The sequence below is a fragment of the Ovis canadensis genome, chromosome 8 (genome assembly GCF_042477335.2).
Source record: "Ovis canadensis isolate MfBH-ARS-UI-01 breed Bighorn chromosome 8, ARS-UI_OviCan_v2, whole genome shotgun sequence".
NCBI lineage: Eukaryota > Metazoa > Chordata > Mammalia > Artiodactyla > Bovidae > Ovis > Ovis canadensis.
Window position 1 is genome coordinate 40,383,792 of NC_091252.1, and position 16,072 is coordinate 40,399,863.

Sequence of the window (16,072 nt, forward strand, 5' to 3'; positions counted from 1 at the left end):
ATTCTGCCTGAAACTGCTAGAATCCAGGTCCAGACCTCATCTCCCTAGGTAGACTTGAGGGCGGGAACTTGAGGAAAGCCTGAAACACAAGTCCACAGTAAATATTTTACTGACTCCAATTCGGTGTGACACATCAGAACAAACTGTGCTCACCAAGCGCTGGGGAGATCTTCTTTGGAAACCGCAAATGTGATAGCTGAAGTCTTTTGCGAGATCTAATTTAGTGATTGGTTTCCTGCCTTCTGAAGTTTTGACTTGATGGGAACAAATTGTTTACTTTTTGTTGAGTAGCTTTTTTGATACACAAATGGTGAGGGTGGGAGATGAGAAAGGCCATTGATTCTTGACGCTTGATGTTTTCTTCCTTGGCTGGTGGTCTTGGAGACAGGCATCAGAAAACTCTTGGAGTAACAGACACGCACAGTACCTTCTGCATACCCAGCATCCAGAAATCAAATCTGCTTCCTTGTTGAACTACAAATTTGTCTAATGTGATAGCTCTACAAAAGAATGACTATCTAGAGAATATCTCTTTCCAAAAGGTTGTTTATTTCTAAAAGGCAATAGAGCATACCAAGTGGCATGAGTTCCTTTATATAGAAACATCCATATGGTCAGACAGCAAATGTTTTCTGAGTTCACTCTACTTGTGATGCCTGCAGAGCTGAGGCCACTTGTTCAAAGCCAACCAGAAAGGCAGCAGCAAAGTGGAAACTGAGCCCGGGTCTCCTCCCTGGCCCTTTGCTTTTCCTCCCAAGCCTATTGATAGGGCCCCATTACCCAACACTCACTGAGTGGAGTATATGTCCTGTTTCCTGGCTCAGAAGTGTGACCGCACAAAACGTATGTTCACAAGTGGCTTGTGGTACCCTTGTGCCATTGCTTCTAGCAAAGATGTGAAAGAACAAAACAAACACCAATGCCCACTTAGCAAATTCTAGGCAGAAACTGAACTCTAGGTAGATCAGTTATCCTTTCTCCTTCTGGGTTAATATCTTGGCCACAAGGTGTGTCTCATCCTTATCCTCGTGCCCTAGTTGCATCATTGCTGGTTGACATCCACAGGACAGGCGGAACCTATCATCCTAGACACCAGGAGAACTTCCTCATCCCTACAAAATCCACACAAAGTGGCCTACGCCACTAACACTAGGCGTGGTTTGTGTGCTCAGTCACTCAGTCATGTCCAACTCTTTGTGACCCCATGGGCTGCCACCCACCAGGCTCCTCTGACCATGGAATTTCCCAGGCAAGAATACTGGAGTGGGTTGCCATTTCCTACTACAGAGAATCCCAACCCAGGGATCAAACCAGTGTCTCTTGCATCTCCTGCACTGGCAGGTGGATTCTTTACCACTGAGCCACCTGAGAAGCCCCAGGCATGGTTTAACCCAGTATTTTAAATAATATATGAAGTGATCGGGTTAAAAAAAGAGAAATGAAGGAAGGCATGTGCAGGCCAATGATCAGAATATTGCAGAGCTATGTTCATCCTGTTATAGCCATGGGCTATGTGAACAAAATGAATGGTTTGATTTTCAAGCCATGTGTTGAAATTGGGGTCATTTGGAAGGAGAAAAGAGTCTCAGTGCCAAGCTCAGTTTTTAAAAATCTTTGAGAGAGTCTTGATGGACACATGAAAAGGAGAATGTCCAGGACTTCTTTGGCAGGCCTGTGGTTAAGACTCTGTACTTCCAATGCAAGAGGTATAGATTCAATCTCTGGTCAAGGAAGTTCCATATGCCACAGGAAAAAAAAATAGAATGTCCACCAGTTCTGCAGAAAATACAAAGGTCTTCCTATATTTTTAGACAGATATGTCCAGGAGAAGCCCAGCCAGAGCTCTTACAGCATGGGAGAGGGAGCGATTGCCAGTGTAGAATTCCTGATCTTAATTCTGCTTGTATGCCTATATGAGTTCATTTAGGAAAAGCTATTTATTCTATTTTCAATGATATCATTCATGAAAATATACTGTCTGTACTTTTTAAAACACTGAGCTAAAAGGGAAAAATGTAACCTCTACGTAAAACACTGGGTTTTGTAGAATCTTAAATAGATTTTTACAATGTTCAGCAATTTGTTTTGCATTGTAAGGCTTAGATTCTCTTTCAAATCCTACAGATATTGAGAAAGCACAAAGATTCAATAATTATTGGCTAAATGAATGAATGAATGCTCCAATTAAGTTGTTGGAACCTCCCAAGGTATTTTACTTATATATTTGGCTGCACCAGGTCTTCGTTCATTGTGACACACGGGATCTTCGAGCTTTGTTCAGGCACGCAGTCTCTTTTAGTTTTGGCATGTGGGATCTTTAGTTGCAGTGGGCAAACTCTTAGTTACACCATGTAGCATCTGGTTCCATGACCAGGCATGGAACCCCAGCCCCCTGCATTGGTAGCAAGAGTCTTAATCACTGGACCACCAAGGAAGTCACTCAAGGTACTTTCAATATGACATAAATAACCCAGTATTGAATCACATTGACCAATTTGGTAATATTTTAATGTTGCTGCTGCTACTGCTGCTAAGTCGCTTCAGTCGTGTCCGACTCTGTGACCCCATAAACGGCAGCCCACCAGGCTCCCGTCCCTGGGATTCTCCAGGCAAGAACACTGGAGTGGGTTGCCATTTCCTTCTCCAATGCGTGAAAGTAAAGTTGCAACCCCATGGACTGCAGCCTACCAGGCTCCTCCACCCATGGGATTTTCCAGGCAAGAGTACTGGAGTGCCTTCTCCGATTTTAATGTTAAAATGAAACAAAAAGAAATGAAGATAATGCTCCTCTTTCAAGGTCACAAATGAAGTCATGTTGTGGATTAAAGACACCCAAGACTTGAGGAGCAGAATGATGATGGTTGTAAATCCCTAGTAGGTGTTCTCCTGTTTGGGAGAGCTCCTTCCAAGAGGGAGTAAGGAGGAGAAAAGAGGCTGTCAAAGAAGAGGTGATGTAGATTCTTTCTTCCCACAAGGCTGGCCTCAGGAATTCTCTAAAAGATACCCCTACCCCAACCCCATGCCTCTTTTCAAATAATGAAATCTACTGGAAATCTTTTCCTTTGTTCCATGAAGCTAACTGTCCTTCAGGTGACACCCTACCCATTAGTCCCCCATGAGCCACTCTAGAACTAGAGATCATGCTGGGGACATCTGGGTCAGCTGCAGAAGGCCTTCTGTGTCTCTGGCAGGCCTGTCCAAAGAGGCTCCTGCCTGTGATGGAAGAGTATATGAGATGTGGCCATCCCCAAATCTCCAGGGCCCACAGGAGCTGTAACTGGACCTGTACCCTGAGCCTCTGTGGTATGTTCTAAGGTAATAGCTGCAGGTTATCCACACCAGTATGTCCTGACCATGTATCAGAACTAGGAATAAAATGGTAAACCTTGTCAAGAGGAACTGAAGCAACTTTGGAAACCAGCAGGCATCTAAGATAAACTCCACAGACTTTCTCCTATTAGTGGGTCATTTCTGGGTCTCAGACATAAGTAGCAAACCCTTTGATTATTGGGAAAAAAAAAAGAATCCCATAAACTTCCTGACAGAGAATTAGATATTCTATAGCATATACATCCTAACTGCTATTGAATTAATAATTGTAACTTCCAACCTAGATATGCAGAGTCAAGAGGAATGTATTATTCCTTTCCCACCTGTAATATTTATATATTGCTGTGTGACAAATTACCCTAAAATTTAGTGGCTTAAAACAACATGTATCATCTTACAGTTTCTGTGATCTGGAATTCAGGTGCAGCTTGACTGTGTTCCCCAGCTGTGGGTCTCTCACAAGGTGGCAAGCACCTCAGAGCTTGGCTAAGGAAGGACCCACTCCCCAGCTTATTCATATGGTTGTGGGCAGGATTTTGCTTCCCACGAGCCATTGATTCCTTGCCACGTAGGCCCGTCCACAGAGATGCTCACAACATGGCAGCCTACTTCACCCACTTGAGAAATACTGGAATGCCTTCCTGAAAGTCAGGATGTCCATTTGGAACCAGAATTTGTATGGTGTCCTCTATTCCAGGGACTCCAGCATTTTCCTGAGTAAGGGTCACTCTAAGTTTCCCCAATTTCCTATGAAAGACCCAAAAATTGTTGAAGAAACAGAGCTTGACAGCAAAAGGCCCCCGACTCTCAGCCTCCACCTCCTCCTGGGAATTCCCAGAAGCCTCCAGGTAGAGGCTTTGGCAAAGCTGCAAAGAAAAGACTACAGAGAGGGAACCTGTTCTCCTCTGGAGGCTGAAAGGGCATTCACTGTTCTAAAGCGGCCTATGTTGGGCAAAACTGCCTTTGGGCAAAATTTCCGTGAGAGGAGAGCTTAAATCATAAAGAACAAAGTCTCAGGCAAACCAGCAACATTCGAAAGGACTAAAGAAGTTCAGGTGCCAGGCATTAAAATTACGGTTGGTTTCTATACCCCTCATTAGGGAGGAAAAGTATAAATGTACTTGAATGGACCTGAGGGGAGTCATAAGGGTGATTCTGAGGGCTGAGCGATCTGAACTTAGAGACAAGCTTGAAGGGAAGATCTATACTGGCCAGAGACCAAGTTAATGGAAAATGTAATTGAAGGAATGAAAGGCTAAGCCTCATAGGTGGTGAGGCCCAGTGCCCTTTGAACCAGGAAGGCTGGGACAAGAGGCTGCAGAGGGCCCTGAGGGAAAACACGACGAGCTTATCTGAGCAAGAACAAGGGGCGGGACCAAGCCGGAGAGAAGGAAACCTGCAGACCTCCGCAAGAACCTCAGCGAAAGGCGGCAGGAAGGCAGAGGGGAAAGCTGGGGGTATCTGACACCAGGCAGTCCCTCAGAGGTACCCCCTAGGTCCCACAGCACCGAGCACGTGCTGGGCACCTGCAGTGCTGGAGAGGAGCGTGCCTGAGGCACCTGGGGGCGGAGACGCAGCCGCTCAAGGTAGGAACCCAGGTGAGCCGGGGAGGGCAGCTCTACTGGGACCTGCGGTTGTTTCCTGGCCCTCCTCCCCACCTCTTTCTGTTTTTCTTTTTGCAGGGCTCTTCCCCTGCTTTTCGGAGCTTACTGGCTGTGCTTCTTAGGTGGTGGCACCTGATTAGGCAGAGGGGAATAGTTACCACACAGATTCAAGAGGCGGTGTAATCAGGTTGACTGTATCACTTCCTCTTCTAATCTGGGGTTCAGGGCTAGGGATCTGTGGTGCTGCCATCTCGTTATGCAGCAGAGCCAAGGCTGCACACACGGAGCCCTCTGGACAATCCTGTGGTCTGACCTTCCTGCCAGCCTGGGCAGAGTTGTGTGGCTGGCTGGGCAGGGCAGACCTGCTGGCAATCAATCTGCCAGGAGCAGAGATGACTGAAGAAAGGGTTCACTCTGTGCAGCTGATCCTTCAGCTGGGAAGTTGTGACTGATATGGGGAAATAAGACTGGGAATGGAGGGTGAGTGTGTGTGTATGTGTGTGTGTGTGTGTGTGTGTGTGTGAGAGAGAGAGAGAGAGAGAGAGAGAGAGAGAGAGAGAGAGAGAGACATAGAGACGGGGTGGGGAGAGAGAGAGCTGTTTAGTGCTGGGAAGAACAGGGTCTGAGACTGGGGTGTAGGGTTGTTATTGCATGTAGAGATCCTATTTGAGAATAATTTTGCAGATCGTGGTCTCGCCACTTTTCAAGGCTTTGTTTGGTTAGAGAATCCAAGTTAAGTGCCATTAAAATTCTTTAAATAAATTAAATAGTCCAAGCTCACTTAACTGTGAGCAGTTGGGTCTTGTGTCCTACATGAAAATGGGTCAACACCCCCCCAAAGAACTCCCTGGCCACTCCCGCTGCTCTCGGACTTTCTCTCCTGGCTCTTGGCTTTGTCCCTCCTGTCCCTCTGCCTCTTCTTGCTTCTCCTCAGAGGTTCTCCACATTCCAGGCACTCAGTTGACCTGGAAATGCAGCAGGCTGGGCCGTGCTGGGTGTTTTGGAAGCTGAGGATCCAGAGGCATTCCCCCACCCCGCCCGCTCCCCGCCCCCCCCCCCCCCCGCCCGCCAAACCCCGCCCCAGCTTCTGCAGGGGCGCAGGCAGAAGGAGGAGTCCACACTCCTCAGACCCTAGAGCTGTGTTCCCTGAATGAGGAGGCTTAGACCTGGTGCAGATTCAGGAGCAAAGGGGTATCCTTTGAGGCTGAGCAGATTTGAACTCTTCTGGAGTATTCTTTGGGCTTCCCAGGTGATTCAGTGGTAAAGAATCTGCCTGCCAGGGCAGAAGACCTGGGTTTAATCCCTAGGTCGGGAAGATCCCCTGGAGGAGGAAATGGCAACCCACTCCAGTATTCTTGCCTGGAGAATTCCATGGACAGAGTAGCCTGGCGGGCTACAGTCTCAGTTCAGTTCAGTTGCTCAGTCACATCCAACTCTTGGCAACCCCATGGACACCAGGCTTCCCTGTCCATCAACTATTCCCGGAGCTTGCTCAAACTCATGTCCATCGAGTTGGTAATGCCGTCCAACCATCTCATCCTCTGTCATCCCCTTCTCCTCCTGCCTTCAATCTTTGCCAGCATCAGGGTCTTTTCCAATAAGTTAGTTCTTCACATCAGGTGGCCAAAGTATTGGAGCTTCAGTTTCATCAATCAGTCCATCCAATGAATACTCAGGACTGATTTCCTTTTGGATTGACTGGTTTGATCTCCTTGCAGTCCAAAGGATTCTCAAGAGTCTTCTCCAACACCACAATTCAAAAGCATCAATTCTTTGGCACTCAGCTCCCTTTATAGTCCAACTCTCACATCCATACATGACTACTGGAAAAACCATAGCTTTGACTAGATGGACCTTTGTTGGCAAAGTAATGTCTCTGCTTTTTAATAGGCTGTCTAGGTTGGTCATAGCTTTTCTTCCAAGGAGCAAGTGTCTTTTAACTTCATGGTCACCATCTGCAGTGATTTTGGACCCCCCCCAAGATAAAATCTGTCACTGTTTCCACTGTTTCCCCATCTATTTCCCATGAAGTGATGGGACCAGATGCCATGATCTTCATTTTCTGAATGTTGAGTTTTAAGCCAACTTTTTACTCTCCTCTTTCACTTTCATCAAGAGCTCTTTAGTTCTTCTTCACTTTCTGCCATAAGGGTGTTGTCATCTGCGTATCTGAGATTATTGATATTTCTCCCAGCAATCTTGATTCCAGCTTGTGCTTCATCCAGCCTGGCGTTTTGCATGATGTACTCTGCATACAAGTTAAATAAGCAGGGTGACAATATATAGCCTTGACATACTCCTTTCCTGATTTGGAACCAGTCTGTTGTTCCATATCCAGTTCTAACTGTTGCTTCTTGTCCTGCATACAGTTTTAGCAGGAGGCAGGTCACGTGGTCTGGTATTCCCATCTCCTTAAGAATTTTCCACAGTTTGTTGTGATCCACACAGTCAAAGGCTTTGGCATAGTTAATAAAGCAGAAGTCTTTCTCATCTTCTTTACCTCCACCATAGTTTGGTCTCAGGGCTACAGTCTATGGGGTCACAAAGAGTCGGACACAACTGAGCGACTGCATACACACAGAGCACGCAGAGTATTCTCTGGCCTAGTAGGCAGACTTTATATGTAGCAGCTGGGGGAAAACTGTAGTCCACAGATTAGCCTCAGTGAAAAAGGCACACCAGCCTCTTTTGAAAGTTTCCAAGACACCAAATCCTGAAAATGTGGCAGGCTTCTGTGAGAGCCATTTGTGCCTGTGCCTTTCTATTTAAGCACACTCTTGTGATTGTACAAAAGCAGATCATTCCCTTTCTGGGAGGAAAGACTTAATGATTTACAAGTGGCATCCTTAGTGTCTTGGATAGAGGCACGGTTTATAGAAGAGAAGTACATCAAGTACCTCTTGTTCACCCTACTGTGCTGGCGTCCACAGCGATGAAACAGCTTTAACTAGAGGCTGGGTTGTTGCCTCCTGTTTAATGAGAGCTGCCAGGGTGACAAGACAACTCATTTCAGATGAGAAGGAATTTTCTCTCTCATCTCATCTGGGAGAAAAGGACCAGGAATGTGTTGATCTGTCAGCCCTCTGGTTTGCCGTGAGTCTGCGTGCGGGAGCCGGGTCTTCATAAGGCACTCTCGCCAGACAATCCCAGGTCTGCTGGCCCCATCTGGTGTTCACTCCCCAGTCATCCACAAAACTGCTTGAAAAGTATAGTTCTGTCTCCAAGGATAGGTTTGGTCCTTCTTCTTTTTCAAATAGGCGTTTTGTAACAAACAATTCATGAGCCGCACTTCATTAAATTATTAAACTACTAGAAGTTCTGCTTACCTGTAATTCATCTTCCCTGTATGTTGCATGGCTTAATGGTTTTAAGAGTATAAACTGTATGTATCCAGAAGTCATCTTTTTAACTGAAGCAATAGGAACTGGCGTTAGATATAAGGAAGAAGTTTTAGGCAGTGAGGTTTGTGGCATAATGACCTAACTGTGAGCAGACTGTAAAATCTCTTTGGGGAAGCTTTTAAATAAGAGGCTCAGCTATTTACTTTATTTTCCTCTCCAAACACCACCCCTGCCTGAAGAGACAATTTGGAGTGAGCTCCAGGTGTTCCTCCGTTAATTTACCACCTTCGTAATTTTTGCTTTGTTTGAGGAAACCTATAGAAGTATTTACTCAAGATATTCCTTTAAATGGATTCATTTCTTTTAACCTTAGCCTTTAGTCATCTCAAGCAGTGATATCTTATCAGTGGAAGCATAGTTTGATGGGTTAATTATATTTTATTGCTGTGCACTAGAATACATGGCCATAAAAAGATAACGTTCACCAGTTTTTGTGTCTTCCAAAGAGAAACACGTTCAAGTCCTAACTGCAGATACTTGTGAAAGGGACTTTCTTTGGAAATAGGGTCTTTGCAGTCATCAAGTTGTGATGAGGTCACACTGGATTATGGGTGCCAATCTAATCACTGGTGTCCTTATAAGAAATTTGGACACAGATTCAGACACACAGGGAAAATGCCATGTGACAACAGAGGCCGCGGTTGGAGTGCTGTGTCTGCAGCCAGGGAACACCATGGGTCATTGGCTATCACCAGAAGCAGGTAGAGGCAAAAAGGGATCTTCTCCTAGAGCCTTCGGAGAGCATGACCCTGCCAACACCTTGATTTCAGACTTGTAGCCTCCAGAACTAGGAGACAATAGATTTCTGTTGTTTGAAGTCACCAGATTTGTGGTCATTTCTGCAGCCTTCCGAAATGAATACACCTAAGTACCACCAAGAATCAGCCCCTGCTGGGTCAGTGGGACACATTTTAACACTTGAGGAAATGCTGGGCAGGGTGCTCAGCGAGGGTTCTTTTCAGTCCTGTGGTTGAAAGGTGGCCTTCACTGGATCAGTTAGTTTTACCCTCAGGTGTGATGTGTCAGCACCCCTATTTGCAAAGGTGAGGAAAAGGCTGTTTTAGTTGGGTTGGAGCAGGTGCATCTCCTCCATTCGGAACGGCACCCTGGTGTGTGACCTGAGCATGCTGCCCGCTCCTGGGAGCTTCAGGCTGTGCGGGACCGCGGCCGCGGCTTAGTGATCCGTCTCCACGACTTAGTGATCCGTCTCCACGACTGTCCACCTGACTGCCTTCGGAGTCACTGGCACAGCCTTTGCCAGGTAGAGGGCTGCTGTTTGACGCTCTCTCAAGTCAGGTTTACTTCATGATGAATTCACTTGGATCATAGCCCAGAAGCTGACTTTTATTACCTTCAATCTCACCCATGGTTGTCAGCAGTTTTTAAGCCAATACAGTCCACATTCCCTTGTTCCGCATCTCTACACGTTGTCATAGGAGAACAATATTCCATCTGCGTCTGTATTTTTCAGCCATACTGCAGATTGGTGAATTATCTGCATTCACTACTGTAGATTGTCAGACTTCCATAGGCATATTTAATTTGGATTTGAAATATTTAATAAACAGAATAAATGTTTTAGAGTTTTTCATTGTTTGTCATGCATCCACATGAAGCATTCCTATTTAGTTCTTAATAATATGAATTTTAATGCATCTTCTCTGTAATAGCAGCCTTAGTGCCCAAATGTCTACTTAATAAATATTTATTGAGCACCTTCTGTATGCCAAGCATCATGCCAGACACTATGAGTAGCTTCCTCACATACATCAAAGCACCTGCCACTGGGGACACAGAAAGGATCAGTATCCCAGACTAGGAATATTTTTTGATGAATGGAATGGCAGGCTTGCTGCCGACTGGCTAGGAATGTGCTGGCCATATTAGTAGATTCTCAAAAATGTTTGTCTTCCTATTCAGCACTCTGCTCAAGAAGCAGCCTAGTACATAGCTTCATAGCCAGCTCCTTCCCGCTGATGTCTTCTGACCAGGAGGGATGATGAAACGGAGGCCATCCAGGCAGAGGTGCGGGGTTCCAGGTTCCTACAGACCTCTTGCAGCACTGTGTTAGCCACAAAAGACGAGCACGGGGCATGCAGGCCTCCCCTTTGCTTCTCATGTCTGTGTCCTAGTGGCCAAGGTGTTGTCAGACTGGACTGCACAGACTCTCAGGAATCTGTTCACAGCCAAACACTGGGGCCTCTGCGATGTTTTTAAAAACAGCTTTATTGAGATATAATTCATATTTCATACAATTCATCCATTTAAATTCAACAGCTTTAGTATAGTCACAGACTTGTGCAGCTCTCACCTCAGTCAGTTGTAGAACGTTTTCCACACCTCAAACACAACACACCCCTTAGCTAGGACCCCCAGTTGGTTCAGTTCAGTTCAGTCGCTCAGTTGTGTCCAACTCTTTGTGACCCCATGAATTGCAGCATGCCAGGCCTCCCTGTCCATCACCAACTCCCGGAGTTTACTAAGACACATCCATCGAGTCAGTGATGCCATCCAGCCATCTCATCCTCTGTCGTCCCCTTCTCCTCCTGCCCCCAATCCCTCCCAGCATCAGAGTCTTTTCCAATGAGTCAACTCTTCTCATGAGGTGGCCAAAGTATTGGAGTTTCAGCTTTAGATCATTCCTTCCAAAGAAATCCCAGGGCTGATCTCCTTCAGAATGGACTGGTTGGATCTCCTTACAGTTCAAGGGACTCTCAAGAGTCTTCTCCAACAGCACAGTTCAAAAGCATCAATTCTTCGGCTCTCAGCTTTCTTCACAGTCCAACTCTCACATCCATACATGACTACTGGAAAAACCATAGCCTTGACTAGACGGACTTTTCTTGGCAAAGTAATGTCTCTGCTTTTGAATATGCTATCTAGGTTGGTCATAACTTTTCTTCCAAGGAGTAAGCGTCTTTTAATTTCATGGCTGCAGTCACCATCTGCAGTGATTTTGGAGCCCCCCAAAATAAAGTCTGACACTGTTTCCACTATTTCCCCATCTATTTCCCATAAAGTGATGGGACCAGATGCCATAATCTTCGTTTTCTAAATGTTGAGCTTTAGGCCAACTTTTTCACTCTCCTCTTTCACTTTCATCAAGAGGCTTTTTAGTTCCTCTTCACTTTCTGCCATAAGGGTGGTGTCATATGCATATCTGAGGTTATTGATATTTCTCCTGGCAATCTTGATTTCAGCTTATGCTTCTTCCAGCCCAGTGTTTCTCATGATGTACTCTGCATAGAAGTTAAATAGGCAGGGTGACGATATACAGCCCTGACGTACTCCTATTTGGAACCAGTCTGTTGTTCCATGTCCAGTTCTAACTGTTGCTTCTATATGCTGACCTGCATACAGGTTTCTAAAGAGGCAGGTCAGATGGTCTGGTATTCCCATCTCTTTCAGAATTTTCCAGTTTATTGTGATCCACACAGTCAAAGGGTTTGACATAGTCAATAAAGCAAAAATAGATGTTTTTTCTGGAACTCTCTTGCTTTTTCCATGATCCAGCAGATGTTGGCAATTTGATCTCTGGTTCCTCTGCCTTTTCTAAAACCAGCTTGAACACCTGGAAGTTCACGGTTCATGTATTACTGAAGCCTGGCTTGGAGAATTTTGAGCATTACGTTTCTAGCGTGTGAGATGAGTGCAATTGTGCGGTAGTTTGAGCATTCTTTGGCATTGCCTTTCTTTGGGATTGGAATGAAAACTGACCTTTTCCAGTCCTGTAGCCACTGCTGAGTTTTCCAAATTTGCTGGCATATTGAGTGCAGCACTTTCACAGCATCATCTTTCAGGATTTGAAATAGCTCAACTGGGAATCCATCACCTCCACTAGCTTTCTTTGTAGTGATGCTTTCTAAGGCCCACTTGACTTCACATTCCAAGATGTCTGGCTCTAGGTGAGTGATCACACCATCGTGATTATCTGGGTCGTGAAGATCTTTTTTGTACAGTTCTCCTGTGTATTCTTGCCACCTCTTAATATCTTCTGCTTCTGTTAGGTCCATACCATTTCTGTCCTTTATTGAGCCCATCTTTGCATGAAATGTTCCCTTAGTATCCTCTAATTTTCTTGAAGAGATGTCTAGTCTTTCCCCTTCTGTTGTTTTCCTCTATTTCTTTGCATTGATTGCTGAGGAAGGCTTTCTTATCTCTTCTTGTTATTCTTTGGAACTCTGCATTCAGATGCTTGTATCTTTCCTTTTCTCTTTGCTTTTTGTTTCTCTTCTTTTCACAGCTATTTGTGAGGTCTCCTCACAATGGCTTGTGAGACAGCCATTTTGCTATTTTCCATTTCTTTTCCATGGGGATGGTCTTGATCCCTTTCTCCTGTACAATGTCACAAACCTCCGTCCATAATTCATCAGGCATTCTATCTAAGAGATCTAGTCCCTTAAATCTATTTCTCACTTCCACTGTATAATCATAAGGGATTTGATTTAGGTCATACCTGAATTGTCTAGTGGTTTTCCCCACTTTCTTCAATTTAAGTCTGAATTTGGCAATAAGGAGTTCATGATCTGAGCCACACTCAGCTCCTGGTCTTGTTTTTGTTGACTGTATAGAGCTTCTCCATCTTTGGCTGCAAAGAATACAATCAATCTGATTTCGGTGTTGACCATCTGGTGATGTCCATGTGTAGAGTCTTCTCTCGTGTTGTTGGAAGAGGGTGTTTGCTATGACCAGTGCATTTTCTTGGCAAAACTCTGTTAGTCTTTGACCTGCTTCATTCCATATTCCAAGGCCAAATTTGCCTGTTACTCCAGGTGTTTCTTGATTTCCTACTTTTGCATTCCAGTCCCCTATAATGAAAAGGATATCTTTTTGGGGTGTTAGTTCTAAAAGGTCTTATAGGTCTTCATAGAACCGTTCAACTTCAGCTTTTTCAGTGTTACTGGTTGGGGCATAGACTTGGATTACTGCGATATTGAATGGTTTGCCTTGGAAACCAACAGAGATCATTCTGTCGTTTTTGAGACTGCATCCAAGTACTGCATTTCGGACTCTTTTGTTGACCATGATGGCTACTCCATTTCTTCTAAGGGATTCCTGCCCACAGTAGTAGATATAATGGTCATCTGAGTTAAATTCACCCATTCCAGCCCATTTTAGTTCTCTGGTTCCTACAATGTCGATGTTCACTCTTGCCATCTCCTGTTTGACCACTTCCAATTTGCCTTGATTCATGAAACTGACAGTCCAGGTTCCTATGCAATATTGCTCTTTACATCATCAGACCTTGCTTCTGTCACCAGTCACATCCACAACTGGGTATTGTTTTTGCTTTGGCTCCATCCCTTCATTCTTTCTGGAGTTACTTCTCCACTGATCTCCAGTAGCATATTGGGCACCTACCAACCTGGGGAGTTCCTCTTTCAGTAGCCTATCATTTTGCCTTTTCATACTGTTCATGGAGTTCTCAAGGCAAGAATACTGAAGTGGTTTGCCATTCCCTTCTCCAGTGGACCACATTCTGTTAGACCTCTCCACCATGACCAGCCTGTCTTGGGTGGCCCCATGGGCATGGCTTAGTTTCACTGAGTTAGACAAGGCCGTGGTCCTAGTGTGATTAGATTGACTAGTTTTCTGTGAGTATGGTTTTAGTGTATCTGCCCTCTGATGCTCTCTTGCAACACCTACCGTCTTACCTGGGTGTCTCTTACCTTGGACGTGGGGTATCTCTTCATGGCTGCTCCAGCAAAGCGCAGCCGCTGCTCCTTACCTTGGACGAGGGGTGTCTCCTCACCGCCGCCCCTCCGACCTTGAACGTGGAATAGCTCCTCTAGGCCCTCCTGCCCCCAGCCCGCGCAGGCACCACTCTTTGCACGTGGGGTAGCTCTTTCCGCCGCCACCTCTGACCTCAGACGTCGGGTAGCTCTTCTCAGCTGCTCCTGCGCTGTCGCAGCCTGGCACTCTCGGCCGCTGCGGGCGGCTGCGATGGCGCACAGAGCGCAGGCGGCGCTCGGACCCCCAGTGCCCCCAATCCCCAGGTCCTCAGCAACCACTAATCTACTTTTGTGTTTCTATAGATTTGCCCATCCTGGACATTTCATACAAATGAAATCATTTAATATGTGATATTCTGTGGCCTGGTTTCTTTACTTAGCATAATAGTTCAAACCTCATTCACACTGTAGCATGGATCAATACTTCATCCCTTTTATGCCTGAATAATATTCTGCTGTATGGATATGCCATGTTTTGTTTATCTGTTCATCAGTTGATAGTTATTTGGGTTGTTTCCACATTTTGGCTCTTATGAATAGTGCTTCTGGAAACATTCATGTGTAAATTTTTGTGTGGAAATTTCATTTTTCTTGGGAATATATATACCTAGGAGTAGAATCGCTGGGTCATATGGTGAACTTATTTTTAACCATTTGAGAAAGAGCCAGGATGTTTCCAAAGATGTTGTACAATTTTACATTCCCACCAGCAGTGTGTGAGGGTCTGTTTTCTCTGTGTGTGTGTGCTGTTGTGTCTGACTCTTTGCAACCCCATGGACTACACCATGCCAGGCTCGTTTACCCTCCACTATTTTCTGGAGTTTCCTCAAATTCATGTCCATTGACAGTGATGCTATCTAAGTTTCTCATCCTCTGCCACCCCCCTACTCCTTTTGCCTTCAATCTTTCCCAGCATCAGAGTCTTTTCCAATGAGTCAGCTCTTCACATCCGGTGGCCAAAGTAGTGGAATTTCAGCATCAGTCCTTCCAATGAATATTTAAGATTGATTTCTTTTAGGATCTAGTTGGATCTCCTTGCAGTAAAAGGGATTCTCGAGAGTCTTCTCCAGCACCACAGTTCAAAAGCATCAATTCTTCAGTGCTCAGCCTTCTTTATGGTCCATCTCTCACATGCATACATGACTACTGGAAAAACCGTCGCTTAAAGTACAATTGATATTTACATATTTTGCATCCTATAACTTTGCTGAATTTATCTCTTAATTTCAATAGTGTTTTATTGGATTCCTTAGAATTTTCTACATAAACAGATTTTACTTTTCCTTTCCAAATTAGATGCCTTTTCTTTTCCTTACCTATTTTCCCTGGTTTGAACCTCTAATTCAGTGTTGAATAGAAGTAGCAAGAATAGAGATATCTTTGTGTTCTTCCTGATTTTAGAAGAAAAAGTGTCCAGTCTTTCACCATTAACTATAATGTTAAGTGTAGGGTTTTTTTGTGGAATGCCTTTTTTTTTCAGTTAGAGGAAGTTCCCTTCCATTCCTAGTGTGTTGAGTGTTTTTCTCATGATAAAATGTTGGATTTTGTCAAATGCTTTTTATGCATCTATTGAGATAATCATATGATCTTTGGTTTTCATTCTATCAACATTGTATTTTACATTAATGGACATCATCAGTTCAGTTCAGTTCAGACTCAGTCGTGTCCAACTCTTTGCGACCCATGAACCGCAGCACGCCAGGCCTCCCTGTCCATCACCAACTCCCAGAGTTCACCCGAACCCATATCCATCGAGTCAGTGATGCCATCCAACCATCTCATCCTCTGTCATCCCCTTCTCCTCCTGCCCTCAATCTTTCCCAGCATCAGGGTCTTTCCAAATGAGTCAGCTCTGTGCATCAGGTGGCCAAAGTATTGAAGTTTCAGCTTCAACATCAGTCCTTCCAATGAACACCCAGGACTGATCTCCTTTAGAATGGACTGGTTGGATGTCCTTGCAGTCCAAGGGACTCTCAAGAGTCTTCTCCAACACCGCAGTTCAAAA

The 16,072-nt window shown here is 45.0% G+C and overlaps 1 protein-coding gene across 27 annotated transcripts in view; it reads left to right on the plus strand.

Moving 5' to 3' along the window:
- The window catches only part of SCML4 (Scm polycomb group protein like 4), a 105,415-nt gene that overhangs the window by 76,554 nt on the left and 12,789 nt on the right, over positions 1-16,072 (plus strand). Inside the window, exon 1 of one of the 27 annotated variants that reach the window (XM_069598230.1) lies at positions 4,026-4,928. The exons of 25 other annotated variants lie outside the window; for them this stretch is intronic. The gene's annotated coding sequence lies outside the window, so the exon portion shown is untranslated. Of the gene's footprint in view, positions 1-4,025; positions 4,929-16,072 lie in introns of those variants that run through there. One more of the 27 variants, XM_069598228.1, reaches the window with a different exon arrangement.